This window comes from Typopeltis vanoorti, chromosome 12 (assembly GCF_054136105.1).
Source record: "Typopeltis vanoorti isolate ZY-2024b chromosome 12, IOZ_Tvanoo_1.0, whole genome shotgun sequence".
Lineage (NCBI taxonomy): Eukaryota > Metazoa > Arthropoda > Arachnida > Uropygi > Thelyphonidae > Typopeltis > Typopeltis vanoorti.
The window spans coordinates 132,681,808-132,694,275 of record NC_143560.1 but is presented as its reverse complement, the minus strand read 5'-3'; the positions used below and the strand labels follow the sequence as shown (position 1 = coordinate 132,694,275).

Genomic DNA, 12,468 nt, shown 5'->3' with positions numbered 1-12,468 from the left:
GATGCAGGTAGAGAGTTGAAACTGTTACACTAACCTCTGCATAGATGGTACTGTCCGTCATGCATGGCATTTTAAAATTGGCATGAATTTTGTATGTCAGGCCAGAAACTTTAGGAACCTACCTCGTAATGTTGTATTTTACTCAAATTTGTAATCATCCTTCCTCTCATGGCAGGTTGAGTTCCTCAAAGATGAATTTTTGCCATTTCTTTCAGTCTGCTGTCTTTTTGAAGTTCTATTATGGAGTTTAAGTCGGTGCTTTCTTTAAGGTTGTCAATCCATTTTTTTCCTTAGTCTTCCTCTTCTGGGTTGTCCTTCAATTCTACCATTTATTAATATGTTTGGTAGTCTTTCTGGGTTCATTCTTGAAACATGTCCAAACTAGCTTAGTGGGCTCTTTTTTGGTGCTGTAATTATTGTTTCTTTAACCTTCTCTCTCTGTGTACAGGGATGCAAACACATCCCAGGCTAATGAAAATGTAAATAAAAAGTTGCTGAATGGAAATTTTACAAAGTTTTCTTAGGAATGCTATCTGTGATATGTTTCACACACAATTTTAAAAAAATTTCATTGAAATCGGTGAATTTGAATGTAGTAGTAAGGCTTCAAAGGCACCTGAGTACTTAACTGTGTACTCAGTAACTGTAACTGTGTACACAAAAGCTGGTTTATGTAAGCAGCTGCATTAGTATTTCCATAGTTTGTTTTGTATTTACATTCCTGTTGCTTGAAATATATATTTTTTGCTTTGCTACCATATTCACTTTGGAACTATGTATGATTCTTGTATGAGCATGTATATTTTTCTTCGTTTTCAGTCATTTTTTGTTCAGCTTACTGATGTACACTATAGCATGGTTTCATTAACTCTAAAATGATTTGACGCAGTTTCAGTTCAGTTCAGTCTTTGCTTGCATTTCAAAGAAGTAAGATATGTTTTTTATTGAATTAATGGTAAGTGTTTATGGTTTTCATATTTGATATTGTCTTGCGAATTACGAACTATTATCTGCTGTGTTTATTGCTGTTTTACTTCATTACTGCTTATTTTACTACTACTTATTGCTGCTAAGTTTGTAAGTTTGTTTTGTGATATGTTTTTTTTTTCGTAGTTTTTATAGAATATTTTTTTTTCTATGGATATTTACATTTTAGATTGTTATGACAGGAAGAAAAAGACGTTGTACCAGTTCTGAGTTGAGAGATCTTTTAGAAGAAGTGTTTTAGAGGAAGTTGCTTCATCAGATATGCCAAGTGATGATGATTCAGAATTAGAAAATGATATTTTTGATGGAGATTTCTCAGCTTTTTACGATGTTGCTGAAGAATATATACCACATTAAGAGAAGAAGAAGAAAATGCATAATCTATAGCTACTGCGGACACTTCAGCTGCTGGTTCTTCTGCTGAGAATATGCTGGAAAATGTTGTTGTGTATCCGAATAGAAACTCAAAAATGAACAGAAGATGGACCAATGTTCCTCCTGATATACATAAAGTTCCCGACTTTCAGGTATTTCTAAAAAGAGAAGGAATTGCCAGAGCAATTCTAACTCAAAATCTACGCTCCCCAATGGACTGTTTCAAACAAATAATTCCTGAAACATTTTTAGAAACGTGATTGTGTTTGAAATAGAAAAGCCAGAGATCATTAATGCATCTAAAAATCCACAGCAGTACAAATGACCTCGTATTTGGTATGATACTGATGAAATCTGTACTATGATTGGCATTTTAATATATGCTGGAAGTTTTATGCCAAAGTTTTTCTTTACATTTTGCACTGAAAATGCATGGGGTGTAATTACACCCCTGTACACAGTTAATGTTAAAATATTTGTACACAGAGAAAAGGTTAAAGTTAAGTTCTCTGATTTTTCAATTTGTTTTTCTTTCTGTCCAGTTTATTCTATTGATTTTTCTTAGGCATTTCATTTCAAAAGCATTGAGTTTATCTGTTTCTTTTTTCTTAAGATCCAGCATTCTGAGCCATAGAGTACTGTGGGCTTTTTTTTAATTTGGGTTCTTTGCTTAACCTTTTATTGTTCCATGTTATCCATCCATTATTGATTCTGTGCTTGATGGTTTCAAAATAGTCTTCAGTGATCATTGATCCTAGGTAATTGAACTGCTTTACTTGTTCTATATTATTATTTCCTCTTCTCGTTTGAATTGCTTCCATTTTTATTCCTATTACCATTAGTTTTGTTTTACTAAAATTGATTTTCATATTTGTTACTTGTTTCATGCAGCTTGGTCAGGATATTTTCTAATTTTTCGTGGCTGTCTGTAGTGGTAACTATGTCGTCAGCATACTTTAAATGCGTTATATGAGGGTCGTCTGAAAAGTTCTTGGCCTAACAATGAAAACAACAAATTTATAATTTCAAAATTATTTTTATTTTTCAACATAATCTCTTTTAAGACTAATACGTTTATTCCAGCGATGCTTCAGCACCATTATCCCATCCCTGTAGTGGTTCTCAGTAAGATTTGCAAAATGCCATCTACAGCTGCAATCACCTCTTGATTTGAAGAAAAATGCTGACCAGCGAGGAAGAGTTTTAGTTTTGGGAAGAGATAGAAGTCAGAGGGAGCCAAATCTGGGGAATAGGGTGGATGTTCCAACAATTCATAGTACAGGTCTCTTAATTTTCCAATTGCCAAAACACCTTTATGAGCAATGGTTTATTGTCCTTTATTGTCCTGATGGAAGATGATTTTTTTCGCCTAGTCTGGTTAAAAGATTGGAATAACATTCCTCAGTTATTGTTTTACCCTTTTCAAGATAATTAATAAACAGAATGCCTTTAGCATCCCAAAACACCGATGCCATGACCTTTCCTGCTGATGGAACTGACTTTGCTGCTGAACAACCGGTTCTGTCCACTGTTTTGAATGCTGTTTGGATTCTGGTGTGTAATAGTGAATCCAAGTCTTATCCATAGTAATAAATCGACTCACAAAATCACTTTTATTCTTGTTAAAATGCTCCAAGCACTGTTCAGAAATTTTCACACGAGTGCATTTTTGATCTGCTGTGAGCAAGTGCAGCACCCATCTTGCGCAAACCTTTTTCATTTGCAGATGCAAAAGATATCCTACACATTCTTTTGAAATGCCTGTAGTTGTAGCAATTTCACGCACTTTGACTCGTCGATCATCCAATACCATATCATGCACCTGATCAATGATTTCTGGTGTTGTTACACTTTTTGTACGTGCTTCACGTGGATCATCTTCAAGGCTGGTACGGCCATGTTTAAACTCGACAGCCCATTTCTTAATTATCAAAAACGAAGGGCCCATAAACTTTTACGAACTTCAAATGAATTTTTTTTGGTGTTAAACCTTCTTTTACAAAGAATTTTATAACTGCACGATACTCAATTTTATCCATTTCAAGGGATACAGACAACACTTTTGCTTCAGACAGCTGTATAAAACAACTTTATACTTGATGTACTTGATAGAATGACTTGCAATTTCACATGGATGCTTATGACTGATGTACCAAATTAGAAAAAAAATAAAAAATCTTGCCGATAGCATTGCCATGTATGGTCAAGGTCAAGAACTTTTCAGACCACCCTCGTATTTCTTCCATTTACAGTTATGCCTTCACACATCTGTAGTCCTTCATCTACTACTTCTTTTAGATATAGGTTGAATAAATATGGTGACAATGGGCAGCCTTGCATAATTCCTTTTTTTAATTGCTATTTGATCTGTTTTTATGTTTTTGTATTTCACTATTACTTTCTGAATAGTAATTCTTAATACAGTTTAATAGGTATTTGTTGAACCCTCTGTTTTCTAGAATTTTAATGAGTTTGTTTCTGTTTATTGAATCAAAAGCTTGTTTGAACTCAATAAAACAGCAGTAGAGTTTTTTATTTTTGTCTCTCATAAGATATGCTAATCTTTTTATTATTATTATTTGACACCTCCAGGGAGTCCAAGGATTCATCTAGGGAGGGCATCTGTTCTACAACTCCGTCTCCACCATTCAGTCGCCAACTGACAGCAACTACATCTATGCCATCTACTGCCGACCACCACTGGTATTTCCACAAATAATCATAAACATCCATGCCCATGGCAGGATTCGAACCCACAGCTTTTTGACTGGAGAGCGGATACACTATCCACTCAGCCAACCAGGCAGGTTTAATGTGAAAATTGCATCTATTGTGCTTTTCCTATTTCTGAATTCCCATTTTCTCATCTTCCATCTGTTCTTCATAGGAATGTTTAACTCTGTTTTGAGGAATCCTGATGAATATTTTATAGCAGTGGCTTAGAAGGGTGATAAGTCTATAGTTAGTGCAGGATCTGACATCTCCTTTCTTTAGTATTTTGTTGAACAGTTGCCTTAGGTAATTTATTATGTTTTCTCCCCTTTTTTCCAGAAGTTCTTTTTGAATGTTGTCTATATGTGGTGCTTTATCATTTTTCATTTGTTTGATTGCACTACGTATTTCTTCATTTAGTATGTCTTTTGTGTCAGAAGTTTCTTCTGGGTTGAAGGTGTCTTGATCTATGTTTTCTTCAGCTGCAAATGTTTCTTTAAAATGATTAGTCCATATTTCTTTTATTGTTTCACTGCTACTTGTTGTGGATCCACCTTTTTGCAGTAGTGAAACTGAGTTGGGTGAGTATGTTCTAGTTATCTCTTTAACTATTTCATAAATGGCTTGGAATCATATTTTTTGTATGCTTCTTCACACATTCCTGCTTTTCTTCTAAATATGTAATTTTTGGTAATCTGCATTTTTTGTGTATTTCTTTTCTCAAACTTTTGTGTAATGTTCAATTTTCTTCATTATTTTCTTTTGACAGGTTAGTTTTGGATATGTTTTTATCTCCCATAAGTCCAAAATCTCTGGTGTAAGCCAATATTTATTTACTCTTGCCTGGTAGCCCAGGTGTTTTGTTGCTGTTTCTGTAATAATTTCTTTACTTTTTTCCCAAGACTCTAAGACTATCTAAAGCAGGATTATTTAAATTTTCCTTCAAAGTTCTCTGATAGTTAGATCTGGTCAAACTATCATTGAGTTTTGAGATATATATCATCTTTTGTTTTTGGTGGTTTATTCTCTTTCCTTTGAAACTGATTTTTAGTTTGGCTGATAGCAGTTCATGATCTGTATCCATGTCAATCTTTTTTAATGTTTTGACATTTTGGAAAAATTGTTTCCATTTCTTATTAACGATTATATACTCTATACAGCTTTTGATTTCACTATTTGGTGATGTCCAGATATACACTCCTCTGTCCAAAAAAGAAACCAAACTTTTCGAAAATAGAAGATACTAGTGGCACCACCTGTTGTATCTTTTTGTTGTCGAAAGCGGCAACCTTCATTAGTGTTGTGTCAACTGTTTATGACATTTGTTTCATTAGATGCCAAGAGTGACAGTGTGTTTTGAGGAACAGTCGGAAAATGAGTTTCAAACAGAGCTGCAATTGGCTTTTGAGTTAAACTTGGTAAATGTTTTACTGAAACACATCAAATGCTTCAAAAAGCATACGGTGATGAATGCTTATCCGGTACTCGAGTTTGAGTGATTTAAGCGATTTCAAAGTGGTTGTGAGACACGTGAGGACGACAAAAAGCTGGGCCATCTTAAAACTGGGCTGAGCAAAGTTAACATCCAAAAAGTGCATGATTTCATCAAAGAAAACTCGAAATCGTCCATGAGATTGATTGAAGATGAATTGGGGATTCCAAAATCAATTGCGCAAAACATTTTGACCGAGAGTTTGGGCCTTTGTAAATTGAATTAGTGATTTATTCCTCACAAGTTGACCAACGACCTAAAAATGTATCGAATTGAACACTGCAAGGACCTCATTAAAACCACTCGTAAGGACTCAGACTTCCTTGAAACGATCGTTACTGGTGACAAAATGTGGTGTTTTGAGTATGAGTCTGAAACCATTTGCCAGAGTGCTGAGTGGAGACCACCAGAAGAGGGACATCCAAAAAAAAGTTCCTTGGAGAAGTCAAAAGTAAAGACAATGCTGATTTGTTTCTACTATTCCAAGGGGAATAGTAGAATAAAACATAAGTATAAACAAACCAACATTATCAACAAAGAATTCGTTACGCCTGGCCAAATGGTTAATGGTGAGTTTTATCTCAAAGTTTTGAAAAGATTGATAGCGAGAAATCGTCTCATACGGCATGAATATTGTGACGACCAACCATTCATCAAAACACGCTGTCACTCTTGGCACTATAACTCGGCTTCTAATGAAACAACAAATGTCATAAACAGTTGATACAACACTAATGAAGGTTGCTGCTTTCGACAACAAAAAAATGCAACAGGTGGCACCACTGGTTTTTTCTATTTTCAAAAAGTTCGGTTTCTTTTTGGACAGGGGGTGTATTTGTGTTGTTGCCTGTGGTAGAATAAAATATTTGTGATTAACAGTTGATTTTTTTAAAATATTAATCAAATCCCCTCCTCTCTCATTCATCTCTCCATGACCAAATTTTCCCATTATTTCTGCTTTATCTTCAGAGTACTGACTGATCAGGATATCTCTTGTACTTGTTCTCCTGATTTCTTCTTGCAGTTGTTCCAGAAAGTGAACTGTATTCCTCCGCTTCATGTAATTGGTCTGGGGCATAAATGTCTATAAATTTTATATATATTCCTTTTTCTTTTTTTTTTTTATTTCCCACACTCGATAATCTAATAAATTTATTCGTTTTATGACTGTGCCAGTTAGACTATATTTTGAGTTGTAATCATGATCAGTGACAAATTCATGATATCTATCTACAAGGAGTACTATTGTTAATAAAGTAGTGGGCTGCACCATTCTGTATTCTATTTTTCATACTTCTACTACCCTATTTTGTCTTTGTTTTTTCTTTACTTAATTTTCGTGAATGGTCAGCTGCCTTAACTCTTGCCCCTCGCCATATGTATATTACTATATCTTATTTCTCACGCTCTATAGTCTAATAAATTTATTTGTTTTATGACTGCGCTAGTTAGACTATATTTTGAGTGCGAGAGTATAAGTATAATCAAAGACAAAGCAGATATCGTTTATATTCCCCACTTATATATATCCTTATTTTAAACTAGTAGTGGCTTAATTAAAATTCATGTGAACTTCTATCTTATGCAGGTTTGAATTTTTTAGGATAGTGCATTGACAGAGTCAGTGTATTGTTTACAAGCCATTTAATTAAGTCTAAAAGAATATTTACAGAATGATACAGTATATACACAAAGTCATTACAGTTTTCTTGCTACTCTTAATTCTTTCTACTCTAAACTGTTCTAAGCTAATTCACAATTTAGCATAACATTACTTGAATATAATGACAGTAAATAACACAAGAGAAACAGTTTCAGCTGACACGATCAAGAGCTTCAAGAAGAATAATACTGTTGCCTCTTACCACCACCATTCCAATATTGTGCTTTTCTCCTCCTTTGGTTTATTCAACAGCTTCATCAGTTACCAAGTTCATGGAGGGGTCAAATCTTAAAATGCCAGTAACATGCCTTCCTCCATCTTCTTGAATCCATGTACTTTTTCAATTCTGGTGGATGTGCTTTGCTCATACTGAAATATTCAGGAAACTATCTCCAACACAATATATCGTGGTTAGCATATCTGCTCTCCAGCCAAAAGGCTGTGGGTTCGAATCCCGCCATGGGCATGGATGTTTGTGATTGTCTGTGAAAGTAGTGGTGGTGGTGGGTGGCAGTGCAGTTGCGGTTCATTGTAGTTAGTGGATTGAGTGAGTTTCGGAAACAGAGAGTTGTAGAGCAGATGCCCTCCCTCGATGAGGTCTTTGGACTCCCTGGAGGTGTCACGTAATAAAAAAAATAAATAAATAATAATAATAAATAAAAATAAAACATATCTTGGTTAAGCCTAATTCACCATTAATTAAGTGTAACCAAGCTTACAATATCTCGCAAACATAGACACTTGGCATACAATCTTGTTCAGTATTACAACTACTTACAATTCTTGATCAGCAGACAGTCTTTCACATTAACCTTTTGTTCACACATAAGTCTACTTCTTGTCTTTCTTTCTGCTTGCTGGCACGTTCCTGTTTTCCTGCTAAATTTTTTCCTTGTTCGAGTTGTTGACTATGCCTTTCCTTATAAGTTCCTTAACATATTAGCGATGTACAGCTCCTTCTTTTTAAGACAATCGACACAAAAAACCCTAAGACAACTCTTTCAATTCCCGACAGTAAATCTTGCGTAAAGGCAGGCTCAGGTAAGAGAAGAGATAGAAACCCTAAGACAAATTTCTTCTTGGACGATTTACTTGATGACATCATGCGCCACATTATCTTACTAAAAACTTAATACAATCATATTACAGAAAATATTATTTCTGTTAAAAAATGAACATTATTCTGAGTACATTCCTAAACTAAAAAACATATAAAAACAAAGTCACATATCATGAGAGATTTTACACTATCCACACTGTACTATCCTTGCATATAGTATAGTGTGAAAAGCTTACATCAGGGTTTTCCAAAGCACTGCCCGCAAGCTGGATGCAGCCCACGGTGCGATTTTGTGTGGCCCCTGTAGGTTTAGATTTTCATGAGTGAAAAAATAAAATAATCTAAATCAAATGCATATTAGATATTTTAATTTTATCACTAATTGATAATCTCGATGTTGGTAATTTTATTTGGTGTTTTTACATCACTATATACCCACATGTTTTTCAAATATTAGATGTGTCAAAGAAGCGTTCTTATACTGTTTTGTTCCAACGCGCATGCTCCAGGCACTCATGAGGAATGTGAGGGCATGATTAGTATTGTTCGTTTGTTCAGCTATCAAGGTTGTGTCACTGCTTTCATCAAATTACTAGATACGCATTGTGATGCAGCCCTCGGAAAATATTTTTTTGTAATGTGGCCCTTGGATTACCTAAGGTTTGGACAGCTGTGGCTTACATATTTCTTTAATTAGGGACACAAAACACACGTGTTGAAAAGATTATTTTACTGATTAATAATAATATAATAACTTTACATTTCGACCCCTGTGTTGAGGTCATCTTCAGAAGGATACGTTCAAAAGTATAAGAACATCAGCTAAAGCCCTCCGTATCTATTATCTATGCCAGGCTAGAAAAAGCCTTTTTAAGAGAACAAATTCACGAGACACGAAAGAACTTAGCATCGACCCAAGCCAAAGTGTTACAACTGAAATTTGAGCTCTCCAGTTACATTAATCAGGAAATTTGGAATATTCTAGACAGGATCACAGACGACTCGGCCAAGCACCTACTACTCAAAAACAAAGAACAATTAATAAGAAAGTTTCAAGCATTAAAACTACAGGAAAGCACAAGACAATTCCGACGCCATAACGGAAGGAGCAGCCAATCACCCAACAACACAGTTAGGAGCAACCAACCACCATTGGACCACTGTCTGGTTATCAACCAATCGGATTACAACCTCACACAAGGTGAACTCTCGCTACTGGAGAAAGGTTTAAATTACGCCATTGCTCCAAGGTCAGTAAATAAACTAGATATAATATATCATATCGAGAGAGGTTTAAGATCCCGCCAATGTAGCTGACAAAATATGGATGGAAACTGCCTGTTTACTAAATTCAACCAAAAAATTATGCAGCAACCTAAACAAAGCGGATAAACTGGCCCTCAAATCCCTAAAAAATAACCGTGACATTATTATCACTAAATCCGATAAAGGGAACGCCACTCTTGTTTTAAATCGGACAACCTACATTGAAAAAATGAACCATTTGGTATCGGACCACAACACCTACCAAATGGTAAATTACAACCCCACGCAATGTAACAAAAAGAAAACTACTGAACAACTTAAATCAGTTAAAACGTGGCTGGAAGAAACAATCAAAAAATTAATACCACAGTATGCCTGCGTGCCCAGAATTTATGGCCTGCCAAAAGTACACAAAACAGACATGCCATTACGTCCAATTGTGGAAGGAATTGACAGTGCGAATTACTACTTAGTCAAAAAATTTACGGCCACACTCAAGGAATTGGTTGGTCATTCCTCTTCCTACATAAAAAATACACAACAATTCATAAACAAAATTAAAAATATTACACTCAATGACCAAGATCTATTAGTCAGCTTTGACATAACTTCCCTTTTCACCAATATCCCAATCAATGATACTATCCTACTCTTACAGAACATATTTCCACACGACATCACAGCCCTCTTTGCTCACGTACTCCGCTCTGGATACTTCGTGTGGCAAAACAATTTTTACCTTCAAAAAGAGGGTACCACCATGGGCTCTCCACTCCCCCCCCATTACATGGAAGATTTTGAGCAACGAGCTCTAGAATCGGCGTGCCTAAAGCCCAAAATTTGGCTCCGATACGTCGACGATATTTTCGCCATTTGGCCCCACGGCCGCCAAGCACTTGATACATTCCTTAGCCACCTGAACAAACAACACAAACGCATCCAATTCACCATTGAAATTGAAAAAAACAACTCTCTTCCGTTCCTAGACACACTTGTCACACGTCTTCCTTCAGGCTGTCTCTCCTTCTCAGTTTACCACAAACCTACACACACACAGGCCAGTACATACACAAAACTTCTTATCACCACCCAACACAAAAACTAGGAGTCATAAGCACCCTTGAACACAGAGCTCAAACCATTTGTTCAAATGAACAAGCTCTTAACCATGAATATGAGACCATCAAACATACCTTTATAAAAAATGGATACAGTATAAAAACCATTCACAAGATCCTCCAGAAAGATACCACTAATAACAAAAAAGATTTCAAGAATTCTATTGCTATACCATATGTTAGAGGCATTTCAGAAAAAATAGACAGAACACTACACAAATACATCAAAACCACGTTTAAACCCCCGACAAAATTAAGACACTACACAAATACATCAGAGAGAACACTACACAAATACATCAAAACCACCTTTAAACCCCCGACAAAATTAAGACACCTACTCAGTTCTTCCAAGGATCCCCTGCCACACTTAGCCCACCCAGGGGTTTACAAAATAGATTGCACATGTAACATACCATACATAGGGGAAATAGGGCGAACCATCCCAATCAGAAAGGATGAACACAAACGTCACATAAAATACCTCCATTTTGGAAAAACCGGCCTTTCTGATCACGCACTCCAAACATACCACAGAATTGACTGGAAAGGTACCAAGTCCCTACACTGCACCAAAACCTGGTTTGAGCAGAAATTCAAGGAAGCATGTGAAATGCTCAAACATGATCCGAATCTGAATAAAAATGATGGTCTAACAATTCCAAGAATGTGGAGGACCCATCTACAACCTTCATAGCAACCACGAAGAAAAATCTCAATACAAGACCTAGTGAAGTGCTTTTTTTTTTTTTCCTGAACATTCAGTAGCAACCTGTACTGTACAAATCCAGAAGATGACTGTATAATTCCAGAAGAATCCTAGTACGTGAGGACTAGGATTCTTCTGGAATTATACAGTCAAAAATAGCAGAGTTTATTGTAGTTTTTATTTTATTTTTGTTTATTTTATTTTATTTATTTTTATTTTTTAAATTTTTTTATTTATTTGTTTTTTTTCCCACTAGAGGGCAGGCTAAGAAAAAAGATTAGTTAACAACGTAGATGTAATTTACTTGTATAGAGTGCAACAGCATGTAGTTTGTTCTTATACTTCTGAATGTATCCTTCTGAAGATGACCTCAATACAGGGGTCGAAACGTAAAGTTATTATTTTATTATTAATCAGTAAAATAATCTTTTTAACACGTGTGTTTTGTGTCCCTAATTTAACAAATATGAATGCTGATCACCGTGTAACCTTAAAAGAAAGAGCTGTGGCTTAGATTATCACTAATTTCATATCAACTATTTTCCTCCAAATTTGACTAATCTGTCAAGATTCTAGCATTGTTAGATCTTGTTCAGTATTACGACTAGTTACAATTCTTGATCAACAGATAGTCTTTCACATTAACCTTATTAACTTCTAACTGCACCAATCGTCTGTCTAGATCTCAGTCTTTCTCAGGGTCTTTGCTGCGATCCTGGCATCAAATGCCTGTTATGCTAACCTTTCTTTTCCATGAGTTAGTTTTCTGCTCACAATTCTGGAATGCTAACAATGGCATCTTCCCTTCTAATATTCTCATTTTTAATATGGTTCTACCATAGATACCAGCTTTTTGCTCCCTCAAATTTTTCTCAAGGAGTCTCATATCTGTGGTGTCTGGTCATTGATTAACTATTTTTTTTCTTACCCAGTTCTCAGATCTACAAATTAAAATTGATTTTAGCATGCCTCATTTCCTTCATAATGCAATCCATATTTATGATTGATAACATGGTGGGGATAGTATACACCTTTGTCTCACACCTGATTTTACATCACTCCAAATAATAAATTACATGAACTATG

The 12,468-nt window shown here is 35.4% G+C and overlaps 1 protein-coding gene and 1 pseudogene across 2 annotated transcripts in view; one reads left to right on the top strand and one right to left on the bottom strand.

Annotated features, from left to right (window-relative positions):
* Positions 1–12,468, top strand: part of SH3PX1 (sorting nexin 33-like protein SH3PX1) — a 434,063-nt gene that overhangs the window by 386,816 nt on the left and 34,779 nt on the right. The window lies entirely within an intron of this gene.
* LOC150101233 (small nuclear ribonucleoprotein G pseudogene) lies at positions 7,381–7,597 on the bottom strand (annotated as a pseudogene).